This window comes from Taudactylus pleione, unplaced genomic scaffold (genome assembly GCF_031769625.1).
Source record: "Taudactylus pleione unplaced genomic scaffold, aTauple2 ptg000986l, whole genome shotgun sequence".
NCBI classification, from domain to species: Eukaryota; Metazoa; Chordata; class Amphibia; order Anura; family Myobatrachidae; genus Taudactylus; species Taudactylus pleione.
The window spans coordinates 377976-395861 of record NW_028285387.1 but is presented as its reverse complement, the minus strand read 5'-3'; the positions used below and the strand labels follow the sequence as shown (position 1 = coordinate 395861).

Genomic DNA, 17886 nt, shown 5'->3' with positions numbered 1-17886 from the left:
CCTGGCTGCCTGCAACACCCTAATACCCAGCATTATAGCCCCCCCCCAGGCTGCACCCCTGCCCGGCCCCTGCACCAGGTGCTCCCCCTCCCTGCAAAGTGCAAACTTCCCGCAGCATCAGCAGCAGCAGCAGAGCTTGTGGTGACGTCAGTCGCCAGTCAGCCAATCAGTGCTCGGTAAAAGTTTCCTGCACCAGACTCGGAGTAACGGGTTGCGCCGCGGTGGATGCCGGGACTTGTAGTCCGCAGGAGGAGGGGGGGGAGATGCTGGACTACAATCCCCGGCGGCTCAGCAGCAGCAGCCCATATAAAGAGATTGTGGTGGGAGGCAGAGAGAGAGGATACACAGAGACTACGGGAGTATGCAGCTGCTGGGAGTCGGGGTTCTGGCATGCTGAGCAGGTACTACTGAGGTATATATATATATATATATGTATATGTATGTATGTATGTATGTATGTATGTATGTATGTATGTGTATGTGTGCAATGCCTGCAGCAGCTGTGTACTGCATGGATGTGTCTCTGTCTGCTAGGTACCTGCTGCATCCGCTATGTCTGTGTGTGCATATGTATGTATGTACAGTCTCTGTATCTGTGCATGCAATGTTCATGCTGCTGTGTGTGCACTGACTGTATCCCTGATTGCTCCATGGTGTCAGCCCTGGTTATCCTCACACAATGTGTCCTGCAGTGCATCTGCCTGGTGTGTGAGCTAGGTCTCCTCTTAGGAATCAGAACTTTATTATTTCTTTTTTCCCCCTCTCTGTTGGAATATATTGATCATCATGGTGATAATGAAGGTTCTGCTGTGGCTGACAGGTGACAGGTGTGTGTGGTGCAGCTACCCAGGTGCAATGTGTTCTTGTAAAAGTTTTTTATCTGTTTGAGGCGGATTGTCCCCTGCACCAAACCCACAGCTCAGGTTTGTATTGATGTGTGTGTTACTCTATACAATTGGTGGCCTCTGGGGGTACAGAGGTTAATTGCTGTACGCCATGTACCGTGCAGAGGCTGGTGATGTACAGGTGTGATATGGCCTGTCTACGGAACAGTTTATTTTTGTCTGTATTATGTTCTATTCTCAACTCTTGTTGTTGTGCTCAGTCCAGCTGTGAGCGTTTGAGGAATAGTTCTAGCCTCTTGCAATATAAATTCAGTTCTGTAGCATGCATGCAAGTTATTGGTGAACCTAAAAGGCTGCATGTGGTAATTAGGCCTGGATTAGTTTAACATTCCCAGAAACTTGCTTTCAATGAAACCTAGAAGGTCATGTATTTATCTGCAGCTTTTAATCCTGAAGACCTAGGGAGGTATTCAATTAGCTGCAGGGTTTAAGGTGCGTACACTCGGTAGGATTTAAATGGATGATCTTAACTAGATCGATCATATAGTTATCGTTCATTTTTCAGTGCCTATGGGCATGCGATGCACGGGCATGTATGAACGATGGTGATATCGTCCATTGGCCGCGCAGACAGGCCACCCTGCTCGATATTGAGCAGGTTACTATAGAGTCCTGCGGTCGTTGATATCTGTCCTTGATCGCTATAATTGTTAGGAAGTTGATATGCTGGATGTTTGATATTGATCATCCAGCACCCCAGGGAGGGTACAGGAAGATCAGCCAGTGATATTGTATTGCTGGCTGTTAGCTCCGTGGGTACGGAGCTTAACCCTGTGCCTAAGTGATGGCCAATTCAATTAAATCCATGAGCTGTGAGGGTCAGTCTGTCTATGGAGACTCGCGCGTGGGGTAATCGCCTGCTAATTGGCTTTGGTGCGGCAATGGGTAACCCCCTAATAAATTAATGCTATATGTGGTGCTTAACACATGTGGTGTCTAAACTGCCCCTCTCGCCTACACGCCCTGGATGTGGCATTTTGTGGGCTGAACCTTTCTTCATTAACGCAGTTTGGGCCTGATACAGCAGCAAACGCAATTACATATACACAGATCGATCGACTGTTAATACTGTGTATGCACTGCGCGCATGCTTCGATTGCACTGCCATTATGGACACACTAAGGAATCAAGAGTGAGGGACAGTCTGTGAATGTTTGGTTTGGGGGGGTGGTCACGGGGGCGTGGCTGGAAAAATGCATAAGTCTGTCTGTTTGAACACCGTTTCCTGAGTGTGCATAAATTAGCCACTGCGATTGCATACACAGCTTGAGTACTCGCTGTGTGCGATGAGATTTGCAGTTTCTGCGGCAGGTCAGACCTGGTGTAAACGTTGCGTGATGGACTGATGTGCATCAATGGTACCCATGTATACTCGGGAGTGCGAGGTAGTACGGATGTGGTCAGTTATAATTTAATAGGCTGCAAAAGGGCATTTTACTTGTGTAGGTGGTGGGTACACTGTAATTGTCTCTTGTATGATCTGGTGTTTTCTGTATCATTGGCTTGTGGCTGGCAGTGATAGAATTCATTAGATTGGAAATTAGTTTGTTTTTATGCATAGACATAAAATATATGTATAATATCTCCACTATGAATAAATAATGAGGCTAATCTGATGTCCTTTTGTCCTCCTCTCCTTGGCACCGTATACCGGTATGAATGTTTTTGCATAGATTGTTGCGCAATCTTGCCATCCCCAGTGTCTGTTCTTTTGCACTGGGTATCTGGGATTAAGTAAGCGTAGAAGATGACTGATAGTCTCGTGCTATGGCCTTCGAGTGTCCAGATCCTCTGGAAAATACTTTGTACAAGAGGCAACCAACCTCTTCTAGATAAAACCTATAGTGTTGGGAATGTCTGTCAGATGGCTGACTCCAGACTCTAATCTAGTTGGCAGTGGTGGCTGTGGAATTGTTTCAGATACTGGTGTTGCCAATGTGTATTTTGACTTGGGGATAGGCCTAAAAACCATGTTCAGTGAGTTATTGTAGGCTTGTGTATGGATGGTGGAACTGCCAGGATCATATTTGGTCTCCACTCTATGCAACAAGGCTTAGGTGCAGGAATGGGCCCTGGTCATCTAAGACAAGTCATGACCAATGCTCATACAATGAGGAAGACTCATACCGTGTATATAGACCCACCTGACCATGGCTTGTCCAGTCTCCTGAGATCAGATGCCTACAATGTCTCGTTAGATCACTGAGAATTTCTTGACTGCAATACTTTGTAGGGCACCACGTGCAGTGATTACTGCAGGCACCCTTCTTGTCCAGGAACTTGGACAGTTTGCCAACAGCAGGTGGTATATTTTGCCATTCCGCCTTAAGAACAGTGACCAACTGTTCGACTGAAGAAGGTCGAGTCGGCCTAGAAAGCACCCATCGCCCCATTCCAACCCAAAGGTTCTCAATGGGTATAAGATTTGGACTCTGAGCTGGCCGGTCCATCCAGGTTACCGAAGTTTCTGTATACCAGTCCAGCCTCGCCCTGGAAACATGACAGGTGACATTGTCGTCCTGATACAAACATCTGTAGTTTCTGTAGAATTGCAAGTGCATCGCATGGGCCTCCCTACCAAGTGTTCTTGTCGAAACCGCCGAATTAGTGGCCATTTGGATTTCGTATGAATTTCACTTGCACGGGGGTGTACAATTGCTTTTGTCTACATAGTGTATCACTGGTATTCAATTTGCGGTTGTGGAATTGCACATCCCAGCATGCCATGCCACAGATTTAATATCTGGCATGCTGGAATATGTAGTTCCACAACAGCTGGAGGGCCACATGTTGAGTACCCCTGTTGTATAGGCTTGCATCTGTTCAAACCGTTGATGTGCTCCAGTTATCTCAACAGCAGGCACGAGGCTGCCTGTGGCTCTCCAGCTGTTTTACAGTACTACAAGAACCAGCCTACCTTACCGTCCAGGGGCTCTTGCGTTTGTATCTCGCAACAGCTGGAATGGTCCAGGCAGCTTATCCCCCCTTATCTGCAGGCTGGCCGTTTCCCAGCACGGAAGCACCCCTGTCCCTTTCTCCCTGGCCAGGATTCAGCTGTGCATCGGAGAATGGTTTCTAAATCTCTCCCCCCCCCCCCCCCCCCCCCCCCCTTTCTTCCCCTCTGCACACTCCTCCTGCTTCTTCTATTTATAGGATCACAAGACATTATTATAACAAAGCTGAAAAGTGTATTTTCATTCAATCACCTTCCTCCCCTGCTTGCCGCACCATCTGGAACGCTGCGCACACTCCACTGGCTCGGATAACTACATCTCTCCGGTGGATCAGGGTAAACTTTGCTCAATTTTTACAGCTTCTTCCTTGGGGCAGTGTCGTTCTCCCCCCCCCCCCCCCCCCCCCCCCCCCCCCCCCCCTCACCCTCCTTGCCCATTCTTTCCAGCTCTTGCAGCTGAGCTCCGAGGTTGTTTAAACTGCCTGTAACCCTTTCCCTTGCTGTGTTCCGTTACATGGTTGTGGTTTGCACCTATCGCCATGACCAAATATTTTGTTGGTTGCCTGGGCTGCAATCTTGTGAAAAGGAATCTTCTTGTTAAACGTGGTGTTTGTTGATCATTGGTCATGGGCTGTCTATTGTGAGCGTGCAGGCTGAGGGAACAGGTGGCTCAACCAATGACCATTATTTAACCTGTACACTAGGGTAAAGATGCCAATCCTGTGGTCTTGATTTTTTTGTTCTTGACCGGACAGGCTGGCGCAAGTCTTGTATGAAGTGTTCGCATGGGCTTAGTGTTCTTGGCATGTAACCTTTGACTCTGCAACAGGCATGTAAGCCTTCTAGCAATGTACAGTTACAGGTTGAGTCTCCCTTATCCAAATATTCCGAAATACAGAATTTTTTTTTTTGACATGACTGAGATAATGAAACCTTTTTTTGATTTTTTTTTTTTTTTTGATGGTTCAATGTACACAAACTTTGTCTAAGGCACAAATTGTTACATATAATGTATAAAATGACCTACAGACTGTGTGTATATGAAACATTAAATGAATTTCATGTATGTACACAAACTTTGAGGCACAAAATTATTGAAAATATTGTATAAAATTACCTGTAGGCTGTATGTGTAAGAGGTATATAATACATGCATGCATTCTGTGTTTATATTTGGGCCCTATTCCCATGATATCTCATTATGGTATGTAATTATTCCAAAATATGGAATATTCAGTTATCCAAAATACCCCTGGTCCCAAGCATTTTGGATGTACCCTTGGGAAGTGGCCCTCAAGCTTAGCAGGCCAAGACCCTCCCTGCTCGAAGGAGCTCAAGTATTTGGCGTCTAGCCCGCAGGTTTTCTGACCTACCTGTATTGGGTACCAAATCTTATTACTGTAATGCTCAGAGGACACTGTCTATCTCGTCCGATGTGCCCCAGCCTGGGAACCAGGGAATGGTATAAGACGCCCAGTAAGCCAGAGCATTTAATATTTTGGTTCTCTCTGGGCTGTCTCCCCCCTAAGAGGTGGCATAAGGTATCTGTCCCTCTTTCTCTCTACACTCCTCCTATAAAGCTTGCAGGTTTCGGCATCTGGGTGTGTCTGCTGAAATCACCGGTTGTGCTGGAGCAAGCGGAGTATTGTGGAATTGGCAGCTGTGCCAATTGTCCATGTTGGCTTGTACTTTCTGTTTTTACCCTTTTTTCTTTATGTAAAATGTATGATAAATTTTATTTTTTTTGGTCTGTCTCTGATTAGACCTTTGCCTAGGTGTATATAATAATGGTGTGGATGGAAGACTGTGAGTAGGCTTAATAAACTTTCCATCAACGTAAAGTAGTTCCTGAAACATGCAATGTACACTCCATTGGTATAGGGACAAAATAAAACAGCCATGGTCCACCTGGCTGTTGCAAAGGCCGCCATTTTTATATTCGCTGTTGGTCTGGGTTATGCTGTGGCCTAAAATTTCTGTGACACTAATTGTGACCCTTTTAAACTGGTCGTCTTTTTAAGTCCGAAAGATTCTAATGAGCACAGTAATGCTGCCCATCCATTTAACGATGTGTGGGACAACTGCACGATTACGATGCCGTCGTCTCCAGCGTGGTGAACTGCATACACTGAACGATCAATCGTTCCCAGACATGGCATCATCAGGTTGACGTCCTGTTCGGGCGATGATGTTAAAAACGACTAGCGCTCGCATCGCTGGTCGTTTAACCTCTTACTTACCTGATTTGCGGGTGATTACCAAGCGATGGATGTTGTTCCAGAACTGTAATGGCTTTTTTAGATGTTGTTTGGCAAACTCTAATCTGGTCTTCCTGTTTTTGTGGCTCACCAATGGTTTGCATCTTGTGGTGAACCCTCTATATTCACTCTTTTGAAGTCTTCTCTTGATTGTTGACTTTGACACATATACATCTACCTCCTGGAGAGTGTTCTTGATTTCGCCAACTGTTGTGAAGGGGTTTTTCTTCACCAGGGAAATAATTCTTCTGTCATCCAGCACAGTTGTTTTCCGTGGTCTTCCGGGTCTTTTGGCGTTGCTGAGCTCTCCGATGCGTTCTTTCTTTTTAAGAATGTTCCAAACAGTTGATTTGGCCACACCTAATGTTTTTGCTATCTCTCTGCTTACCTGATTAATTGATAATGAAATAACGAGGGAATAGCCCACATCTGTCCATGAAATAACTTTTGAGTTGATAGTCCCATTACTTTTGGCCCCCTTAAAAAGTGGGAGGCACATATAGAAACCGTTGTAATTCCTACACCGTTCACCTGATTTGGATGTAATTACCCTCAAATTAAATCTGAAAGTCTGCAGGTAAAGCACATCTTGTTTGTTTCATTTCAAAGCCATTGTGGTGGTGAATAGAGGCCAAAATATGAAGTGTGTGTGTGTGTATTATATAATTTTTTTTATTTTTTTTTGCAATGGTAGCTTTAGGTACACTAAATTGGGAAAACCTCTGTAATGGAATACTGTGTAAGTGACCGTATATAGATGGTTGCGAGAGGCGGTTCCTTTATGGCCCATGTTAGTGTGCTTCTGACTTACACCCCTCGCTGTGTACAGTGCTAGGTCTGCTTAATATATGAGAATCTGGGGCACATGGCAACAGTCACAGCAAACAGGCCTATATTTAAATCCAAGCTTAATAAATATAATATATATATATATTATTTTTTTTTTTTTCTTAACGTGGTTTTGTTTCCAGTAGCGCTTTTTAACGGGTTACAATCCTCACCCCTTTCGCTTATATTTCTCATTTGGGGTCCAAGTATGGATTACGCATTGAAAAGCTTACTTTAAAGCCTCAGTACGAGAATTTCATAAGACCACGGGAATCCCAACCACATAAAAAAACTCATGCAGACTTCTCACAGATGGGGCCTTGGATTAAATTGAACCCATAACCCCGGTTATGTGAGGCAGCAATGATCACCACTGTGCCATTATGCTGTCCAGGTCCTAGTTCAGGGGTTGGAAACCTGCGGCACACCAGCTGCTATGGAACTACACCTCCCAGCATGCCCTACCACAGGTTTAGCATGACCTAGCAGCAACCCCCCCCCCCCCCCCCCCAGCAGCTGGAGTACCGCTATTTCCCCGTCCTAGTTCCTGGGTAGGCTGCATTCTTGGTAGCTCAGGTTCCTAGAAAATGAATGGTTATGAGAATTTTGGCTCTGCCTACAGAATCCCCCTCCATCTTATAACACATGCAGGTTTAATATTTAATTTTAGGTTTCATACAGCATATAAAATCTATCTTTTTGTCTTTTGATAACTCTGAATACATTTTGCTGGCGCATTCTTGTTTCCATGTATTTCCAGATACAAAAGTCTGGCTGGATAACTCCTGACGTCAGCCAGTAACCTATGGAGGCGGCTGTCATGGTTGATCTGTTGCTTATTCCTCAAATTCCAAAGGATTCTGTTCTATCTGGTCCCTGATGTCACACAGGAGAGCTATAAAATAAATTGGTGCTCCTGTCTCTCTTCCGGGGTATGAATTCAAGGAATTTATTTACATAAATGGGGTATCTTGCAAAATTGATGTGCCAGGCGCCATTGCTGCAGTTCAATAAGTTGGCTACACGGCTACAATTAAAGAAAGGGGGGGTGTAAAGAAATCTAGAAGACAAAGTCCAAATATACTGTATGTACACAGGCCCATGGCAACATATCCGCAACAGACCTGGGTTCAGAAATTGTAAGCACTTGGACGCTAAGCCGCAATTGTCGCTAGTCTGCTCATGCATCGCAGTGCGTGAACCAGTCACTGATCGAGAATCGTGCGCTCGTAGCACTGAGCGCTACTTTGAGTGACAGTGCCTTTTGTGGGTGGTAACAGGGGAAGGTGCTGTGAACGCAGGGCGTGTCTGGGCGTCAAAACTGAGTTTTCTACATCAGGGGTCCATAGGGTATCCACAGGATACCTTGGGGTATAGATGATTATGTCAGACATTGGGCACCAGAGCTAAGTTTTCAGCCTCCCAGGATGCACTGGGGTCCCCCTCCTATACCCCCAAGCCAAGGCAAATCAGTTTCATAGGTGCCCGGCTCTGAGTCGGAGCACCTGTAACAGAGGGGAGCTGTTATGGCCCCTGAAGTTTCTTCAAGGCAGCTGTGGCTGCACAAGATGAGCTGCACAGCGTAGACAGTCAGGACTGACGTCCATGCTGTCGCTCCTCCACTCCGCCGGACCAGAACGTCCATGCTGGTGGGTGTCCGGGGTCACAGCTAGTGGTGAACACGGATGCCTGGACTGTGGCCGGATCCAAGGGGACAGGTAAGCGGGAGGGGTCCTGCGGAGGGTACCCTCCGAGCAACACAGTCCTAAGTCCCCAGGCAGGGGGCTCCCTGGGGACTGGCTGCAGTGTGGAGCCAGGTATTAACCTGCGCTGCCACTATACCCCGGGGACAGCGGACCGCGGCTGGGCGGCAAAGTCCGGCGTCCTGGAAGTTAATTGCATGCTAGGGGTGCTCTCCTCCCCCGCTGCACACTGCCTCTCCATTGCGGTGTAGCTGCCTGTGTGAGCGCTCCTCCCCCTGGCCCGCCGCCTCTATGCTCCTCCTCAGCAGCCTTCTTCTTGTGACTTGGCAAACGCTGCTGGACGGTGACATCGTGGTCTGGATCCTTCGATTAAGGTCGGTGTATGCAGCGCTGTTTCCTACCAGGCTCTGGTCTGTGTAGTTGATCTCAGCGTTGATAGTGCTGGGATTTATTTCTGCATTGTATGTGACTTACTGGTAGCGCTGCTGCCTGTACTTTCACTTCTGACTGTCAGCCATCTTACTATCCCTATTTTTCCTCTGCTAAAGCCCTTGCGGTGCGGTGTTGCAGGGTGTTTATTTCCTCACTATACAAGTATTTCTGTGAGGTGTCGCATACATTCCGTTACACTCATCATGTCTGAGAGTGAACGTGGTTTTTCCTCTTCTTCAGCTAAAGTGTACCACATGTAATGTATCATTAGTGGGGGGTGATGGAAACGCTGAGGGTTTATGTACGGTATGTTGTATTCCATCACGCCCTATTTCTGTCCCTGCGCCTGTGCAGGAACCGCCCTGGGCTTGTTTTGCTAAGGCACTTACAACCCTTGTGGGTCAGCCAGCGACGCCCCCTGCGTTCCCCAGATGGGGTTAATACAACAGTCAGTGGTGTCATCCCCAGACAGGTGATGATACCCGTGTCTCCCACTTTCACAAAAGGGTGATGCCACTATATCCTCTATCTGGTCAGCTAGTGGATCATTTAGAAGAGGCGTGGAAAAATCCAGGTAAACGGTACCAGCCTCAAACGTTTGGCTTTTGCATACCCCTTGGCGGATAATTATTTCTCTAAGTGGGAATCTCCTCCGCAAGTTGATTGTCTTCTTCCCTAGTGAGGAGTGCTACATTGCCCATGTTCTCCTTAAAGGATGCTACGCATCGCAAGGTTGAAATAGCCTTGGAGCGCTGGGCTGACAGTTTGGAGGCATCTCTGGACTCTGCCCACTAATTCAGCCTGCTCCGCAGAAGAGTCCATCTCAGAGACTCAGCCACTAGGCAGCCTTAGATATCGGTCTCCTCACATCTAGAATCTCCTCGACAGCTGTGGACGCTTGTCGCACCCTATGGTTACGCTCTTGGAAAGCGGACGCAGATTCCAAGAAGGGCTTGGAATGCTTGCCTTTTAATGGACAGGTCCTGTTTGGCCCTGATCTGGACAAGATAGTGGCCACTTTGGCAGCAGCTAAGTCCGTGTGTCTGCCGTTTGGTACTTCGTCCTTTCGGCCCTACAGGGCCCAGGGTAGGTCCAAAGTACAGTCTTTTCCTAGGTAGGCCAGGCTCAAAAAGTCTGCCAAGCCCAAGAAACGGGCTTGGAGTACAAGACGCCCTGCCCCCAAGTCGGACGATAAGCCTTTGGCCTGACTGACCCGGCCTCCCTCTGGGGGATCCCAGAGTGGGAGGCTGCCTGCTTCGGTTCGCCCAGTGTTGGTGTCTGACTACCAAGGACACTTGGGTACACTAGGTGGTCTCTCGGGGGTATGCCCTCTCCTTCTGGCACAGGCCCCCCAGCAGGTTTTTCACCACAGGCCTTCTGTCGGATCAGAACAATGCCCTGGAATTACAGAAAGTGTTTTACTCTATGCTCCAGGCTGGAGCATATAGTGCCTGTTCCGTTCTCCCAGAGGGGCATGGGTTTCTAGTACAATCTTTTTCTGGTGCACAAACCCAATGGATCTTACCGACCCAACCTCAAATCCCTCAAGTCCTTGAGGGTGCCTCGGTTCAGGATGGAGACCCTGCGTTCCATCATTTTGGCGATGGAGCCTGGGGATTTCATGGTGTCGTTGGACATTAAGGACGCTTACCTGCATGTCCCCATGATCTTAACGCATCAGCAATTCCTCAGGTTTGCAGTGCTTGACAAACATTTTCAGTTCCAGGCACTGCTCATTGGTCTGGCAACAGCACCTCGTGTCTTTACCAAAGTCATGGCAGCCCACCTGCGGATGCAGGGGGTCCGCTTGTTGCCTTATCTGGACGACCTTCTGTTAGCAGAGTCTCTAACGGTCCTCCAGCTTCATCTGCAACTGACAATCTCTGTATTGGAGAATCACAGCTGGTTAATAAACTGGAAGAAATCCACCCTGGTTCCTTCGCAGAGGATGCTCCATCTTGGGGCCTTGTTGGACTCTCAACAACAGAGTATCTTTGTGACGGAGGACAAGATCTCTGCGTTACAGGCAAAGGTGCGCAGTTGCCTTCAGAGCCGCCGAGTGTCTATTCACTCAGCGATGAGGTTACTAGGCTCCATGGTGTTGCTCTTCGACATGGTGGAATATGCCCAGTCTCACTCCAGACCTGCAGCAGTTGATCCTCTCCAGATGGAATGGGTTGCCTCATCGGATAAAGACGTAGACCATGGTACTTTCTCTGGAGGTTTCGTCTGTCTCTGGCCTGGTGGTTGCAAACGACTCACCTGAACAGGGTACGTCCCTTTTGGGTGGTATCCTGTGTCTTTTTGACGATGGACGCCAGTCTCCGAGGCTGAGGAGCAGTCACTGGTCCACACTTGTTCCAGGGCAGGTGGACACCGGTGGAAGCTGCGCTTCCAATAAACATCTTGGAGCTTTGCGCAGTATTCAATGCTCTCCAGCAAGCAAAACACGTTCTCCACAGAAAACCCGTGCAGGTACAATCTGACAACGCCACCACGGTGGCCTACATAAACCGCCAAGAAGGAACCCGAAGTTGGGCAGCGCTGGCAGAGGTATCCCGCATCCTGACTTGGGCGGACTGCAATCTCCCTGCCATCTCGGCGGTGTTTATCCCGGGAGTCTTCAACTGGGAAGTGGACTTTCTTAGACGTCAGGACGTGCACCCGAGAGAATGGTCTCTTCACCAGGAGGTGTTTCAACTCCTGGTGGACAAGTGGGGCCTTCTGGAGATAGACCTCATGGCCTCCCAACACAACAACAAACTGCCTGTTTACGGGTCAAGAAAAAGACGCAGAGGTTCTTCTGGTAGATGCTCTGTCGGTTCGGTGGACCTTCCAGTTTGCGTACCTCTTCCCTCCATTCTCCCTTCTTCCTCGAGTGATCTGCAAATTCAAGCAAGAAGGTGGCACGCTCCTGTTGGTAGCTCCAGCGTGGCCCAGACGTCACTGGTACTCCACACCTTCGGAATCTCTCCGTAGATACTCCGATGCTGTTGCCTCTACGTCCGGACCTGTTGTCACAGGGTCCTTGTCATTACCCGGACCTGAGTCTTCTGTCTTTGACGGCATGGCTGTTGAGACAGCTCTTAAGGTCCAGGGGTTTATCCAGCTCTGTAGTTAACACCATGCTCGGAAGCCTACGTCTGCAAGAATTGACCATAGAGTATGGCATACTTTCTTTTAAGTGGTGTCGCCCTAGAGACTTTGATCCTCGGGTGTTCTGGATATCCAGAGTGTTGGCTTTCCTACAGGCAGGCTTAGATCACTGTCTTCGCCTTGCTTCTCTGAAGGTGCAGGTTTCTTCCCTGTCAGTGTGGTTTCAGCGTAGGATTGCTACTCTTCCTGATGCCTGCACCTTTATGCAAGGTGTACTTCGTATTCAGCCTCCCTTTGTTCCACCAGTGGTTCCTTGGGATCAGGCTGTGGTCCTGAGGGCTTTCCAAGGACTGCCATTTGAACCGCTGGGCTCAGTGGATTTGAAATGGCTTACAGCTAAGATTGTATTCCTTCTGGCCATTGCTTCGGCCAGAAGGGTCTCAGAATTGGGGGCTCTCATGTCTGCCTCCCTTTCTCCTGTCATAGGGACAGGGCGGTGCTTCGCACTCTCCCTAGTTTCTTCCCGAAGGTGGTATCTAGTTTCCACATCTGAGGAAATCATTGTGCCGGCCTTTAATTCACCAGTCCTCACTGGTGGTGAGGCCACCTTGGATGTGGTGCGGGTTCTAAGGATTTTGTTGACCGCACCAATTCTTTTAGGAAGTCGAAGTCCTTGTTTGTCCTCTATGGCTTCCGTCAGAAGGGTTGGCCTGCCACTAAGCAAACTTTGGCAGGATGGATTTGCATGGCAATTTCTGAAGCTTATATTCATGAAGGCCTTCCTGTTCCATCCTCTGTTAGGACTCATTCCACTAGGCCTGTTGGTCCTTCGTGGGCAGCTAGACGTGGTGCCTCAGCGGTTCAGCTGTGCAAGGCTGCCACGTGGTCCTCTGTCCATACTTTTGTGAGGTATTATGCATTTGACACATTTGCCTCTCAGGATGCTTCCTTCGGGCGGCCGATTTCTCCTTTCAACACAGGAGTGTCCCCACCCTTAAAGTATACTGCTTTGGGACATCCCCAAGGTATCCTGTGGATACCCTATGGACCTTGATGTAGAAAATGAGATGGTAAGAACTTACCCTTGTTATCTCTATTTCTACGAAGTCCATAGCGTTCCACAGGAATCCCGCCCTGTCGCACCTGTACTACAGATGGGCTTTCATCTGGTCACTGGTTTTCCAGTCTCCTTCTGGTGAGAATGTGATTCTTGTATGTTCCAGATCTTTCTTCTTCTATTTCCTCTCCTCCTCCGGCCTGGGGCTTGTTACGTAACTGATTTGCCTTGGCTCGGGGGCAGGGTACAGGAGGGGGACCCCAGTGCATCCTGGGAGGCTGAAAACTTAACTCTGGTACCCGATGTCTGACGTCATCGCCTATACCCCAAGGTATCCTGTGGAACCCTATGGACTTCGTAGAAATATAGATAACAAGGGTAAGTTCTTACCAGATCTCATATTTTATGGGTGTGCATATTTAGCATGGAGCCGTCATTGTACAGGTCACTTGGTTGTATTTCAGCCTGCAGTGATCGCAGTGCTTGCAGTGGGGTAGCTTCTACCTCAAGCGCTGTGTGCAGCTCCGATGGTTCCGGTTAATCAGACACTTCCTGGAGATGACATATCCTAAGGAAGAAGTGGGTGCCTTTAGACTGGCGTGTGCTCACTCTGCCGTCGCTCTCGAAAACCTAGAGGGCGTCCTTACACCAGACAGTGCGATCGCGGCCCCTTTTGGATGCGAGCGATTGCGGCTTAGTGTCCAGGTCTGAATCGCCCCCACAGTTCTCAAATCTATACATGGCAATTGTGCTGAAACTTGTAGTGCTTATGCTGTAGACAGCGCATGGCGCAGATACCCAGCATGCCTGGCTGCTCTCCAGCGCCCGTGTTCTTTAAAGGTAGTATTGGTCAGATACGAAAATGGAGTCGGCCCCTGCTCTTGCCTTATGAGTTGGAAATGTCAATCAGCACGTAACTGGAAACACCCCCTACATATCCAGGACTTGCAATAAAATATTTATAGGTGGCTTTTAACACCTGCTCTTTTTAAACTATTGTAATATTAAAAGATCTTATTGAAAACCTTAACACTGGGTGCTGGGACAAGAGAAACAGTTTTATAGATAATTCAGATGTTGGGCAATGTGTCTTAATGCTTTATAGCATGTTCTATTCAATGTTTGGCACTGGAATAGTTCATGTCAAACACTGGGGCACAGAGGTGAGCTGTGCGCAGTTATAGAATTGTAAATGTAAAATGTATAAATTGTAAATGTATTGACTCTACACTTGGAGAAGAATATGAAATTCGAAAGTCAGTGACCTGTGATTGTGGATTGAGTTGCAAAGTACAATACTGTGCAAAAGTTTTCAAACCCCGAAAATGCAGGTTCGACTTTTTTTTTTTTTTTTTTTTTTTAATGGACCAAACCCCGGAGTGCGATGGACTTCTACCCATAGAGGTTATTGGGCTTCTCTCCGCCGAGCGCTGATAGAGGGATCCAATTGGATCCCTACCAGCACGCGCTTCCTTCAGCACATGCGCAGAATGGCGACTGAGGGGCTTCTGGGTCATAGACCCGGAAGTCCCTCCACCGCAAAGGGCCACTCCTTACCGACGGTGCGGTCCCATATGATGACCGGCAGAATCCATCGCGAGTATAATGCATCCCACCCTAGACCTGCAAATTACGGGTAAAAGTGCTTTACCCAGTAATTTTTAGTTTCGTGTGTGTGAAAGATTGTATTAGAACCATCTTCAGCGTAAAGAAGAACAAGGAGTTCTGGAGGTGATATGGCCCCCACAGAGCCCTGGGGGAAAATTTATACAAGTGTGTTTTTTAGACGTGGAGTTGTTGCCCATAGCAACCAATCAGATTCTAGCTATTATCTTCTAGTAGCTGACTGCAACCAATCCGATTCTACTTCACATTTAACGAACACCTTCTAGAAGATAATAGCTAGAATCTGGTTGCTATGGGCAACATCTCCCTTTCTAAAAATGCACTTTAGTAAATTTACACCCTTATCTCAACATTGAGTTTGTCTGGGATGCAGAAGGATCTGAGCAAGCCTACATCTACATACAGAAGATCTGTGGTTGTCCAAAATATTTTGGAGAACCAATCTCCCTGCCGAGTTACTTCAAAAACTGCAAATGTACCTAAAAGAATTGATGCTGTTTTGAAGGCAAAGGGCGGTCACACCAAATACTGACTTGATTTAGATTACTCTTCTGTTCATTCACTTTGCTTTCAAAGTGTGTGTGTGTGGGGGGGGGGGGGGGGGCTGGTGTACCCCCTGCTGTATTCATAGCTGCCTTTTATACAACTCTGGCACAGAAGTTTGTGTCCTATTGTCTAGCTGAGGGTTGTGTATCATCTGTACTCCTGAAACATATTGTATGCTGTGATTATTCCTGGCACGATCAGCCAAGGCATTTTTTTTAGTTTTTCTTTATCTGAAGATTATAAACCTAATTACTTAAACTCCTGCATCTGTCCATATCCTGTCATGACCAACTGAGGGCCATATTCAATTAGCTGCGATAAGTTCTGCGGAAAAGTATCGCGAGCGACGTAATTTTGCCATGAGAAGTTTCCTCCATATTCAATTCCAAAGACTTTGAGCCAGTGCAGAAACTCAATACAATGGGACCAGCGAAAAAGATTAATAGGTGTCAAAAAAAAGTGCAGAATTGGGGTGCAAAGCTGTGGGAACACCCCTGCACCTTTGGGACAGTCCTCCAAAGGTAAACTGCATCAAAAAGTTTAAGTGTTTTTGATCACCCCAAAAAAGTACTTTTGTTTTGGAGGCAAAAGTCCAAATTGGGGGACAAACTTAAAAACTAGCGAAATAGTCTCCAGGGGGGTCCAAGAGTATGCCCCAGGTGGTTTAAGTTTGCAGGCGCTTGCAGCTGGTGGATTTTTAAGTATTTTGAAAACTACACTTTAGCAACTTTAAAAATATATTCTAGCACCCATTTTAGTTTTAGGAATTTTTTTTTTTTGGCGAAAATAAAAATAAAAAATGCGATTCTTCACCACTTATGCAAAGATGTGAAATAGCAGCTATTGGGAGCATTTAAGTACCCCAAATACCTTCAGCAGGGCTATTCGGGGGTATCTAGAGTGATCCCCAATGTCAGTGCATCTTTTGGGGATTGTTGGGCTGATTTCCACAAATCTGACAGGACTTTTCGCCTGTTAAGAGTTTCGCCGGGTCACGTTTTCAGCACTGTGGGCGAAAAGTGCGCCACTTTTCGCCTGGAATTGAATATGGCCCTAAGTGCTAAACTCTTAATGGACTCAACTGTAGGACAGTCGGAGAACAATTGTCTCCTAGCTCAGGCCCACTACCCCTTGCCAAGAGCAGCGCTGGTAGGTGGCCAGAGGGGGAACAAGCTGACCTCTTCCAAGAGGCGTCTCTGCAGCCTGACCACACCAACCCAGTGGTTGGGTACAGGATTCCGGCCCTTGGGATCCTGGCGGCCAATATTCCAACGCCGGCATCCCAACAGGGTTAGCATACCGACACCTGTTGGTAGGTAACCTACCCCTCTCACCTTAGTGCCTAACTCTACCTGTCACTTCCCTTCGGGAAGCAGCGTCGGGTTCTGAAAGGTGTCGGGATGCCAGTTCCTGGAATTCTAAGCACCGGCATCCTTTGTGCTGGGTTATTGACTGCATCCCATACCCAGAAGTAAGATAAAGGTACCAGTATATGGGCCTGGAGTAAGTGGGAGCCTGGTTATGGCCCATGATGCAATAGTATGGAGTCTGTAGCGTGTGGCTAATGGCGGTGAGAGGGAATCCCTTTTAACCCTTGGAGTGGCCAAGCAAGCCCTCTCTGGGGGTCATTCAGACCCGCTCGCGAGCGGGTCGATGTTGCCCCACTGCGCATGCGCACGGCGAAGGGAGCTCCGTCGTGCGCATGCGCGAGACCCGGCTAGCGACGGGCTCTCCGTCGCTCTGGGTCTCGCACCAAAGGGGGCGTGCGGTCGATGTTGTTTGACAGCACGCCCCCTTTTGGGCGTGCCGGGGGCGTGGCTGCCAGACGGAGGCGTTCACACGGGAACGCCTACCGTCTGGGTCCGGCCCCACTGACATCACTAGTGATGTCAGTGGGAGTGATTTTGGCTCTGATAGAGCCAAAATCACTCCAGGGCTTGCGGCAGCGAGACCCTACCGCAGGGTCTCCGTCGCAAGCCCGATGGTCTTGACCATCGCGACCATCCTCATGGACGCTCGTTATAGCTGTGGGTGGTAACCCACAGCTATGCGAGAGTCCATAAGGACGCTCCATTTTCATGTAGGAGGGCCCTGATTCAGAGCGAGCGCTCTGGTCAGAGCGTCCGGCTCTGAATCAGGCCCTCTGATTGCTGTTTGGTAGAGAGTGCAGGGAATTTACTCTATCCCTGAGCAGAGTACAGCCATCTTGTCACACAACCGGGCCAACCTTTACCCTGTCTCCGTAAAATGAATAACTGTACAGTGATTGGCCATTTGGGAGCTCCTGTTTTATGGTATGGATATTCCAACAGGAGGGTGGATACAAAAATGCAGCGTCCTGGCTCTCGGCAGTAATGAAGTGTGTGGGCCACCTGATATCTGTCCAGGCCTATATAATGTAGTAGTCACATTTTCGTGTGTGTATAGAGGCTCTGCATGTTCCCTATGGGAAAAAAAGTCCTTATGTTCAGTCACAATGTGT

At 48.0% G+C, this 17886-nt stretch overlaps 1 protein-coding gene across 4 annotated transcripts in view; it reads left to right on the top strand.

Moving 5' to 3' along the window:
* Positions 1–280: 280 nt before the first annotated feature.
* The window catches only part of ITPR1 (inositol 1,4,5-trisphosphate receptor type 1), a 122570-nt gene continuing 104964 nt past the window's right edge, over positions 281–17886 (top strand). For 2 of the 4 annotated variants that reach the window (XM_088460820.1, XM_088460817.1), the window contains exon 1: positions 281–412. The gene's annotated coding sequence lies outside the window, so the exon portion shown is untranslated. The remainder of the gene's footprint in view (positions 413–17886) is intronic. The other 2 variants (XM_088460819.1, XM_088460818.1) reach the window with 1 other exon arrangement.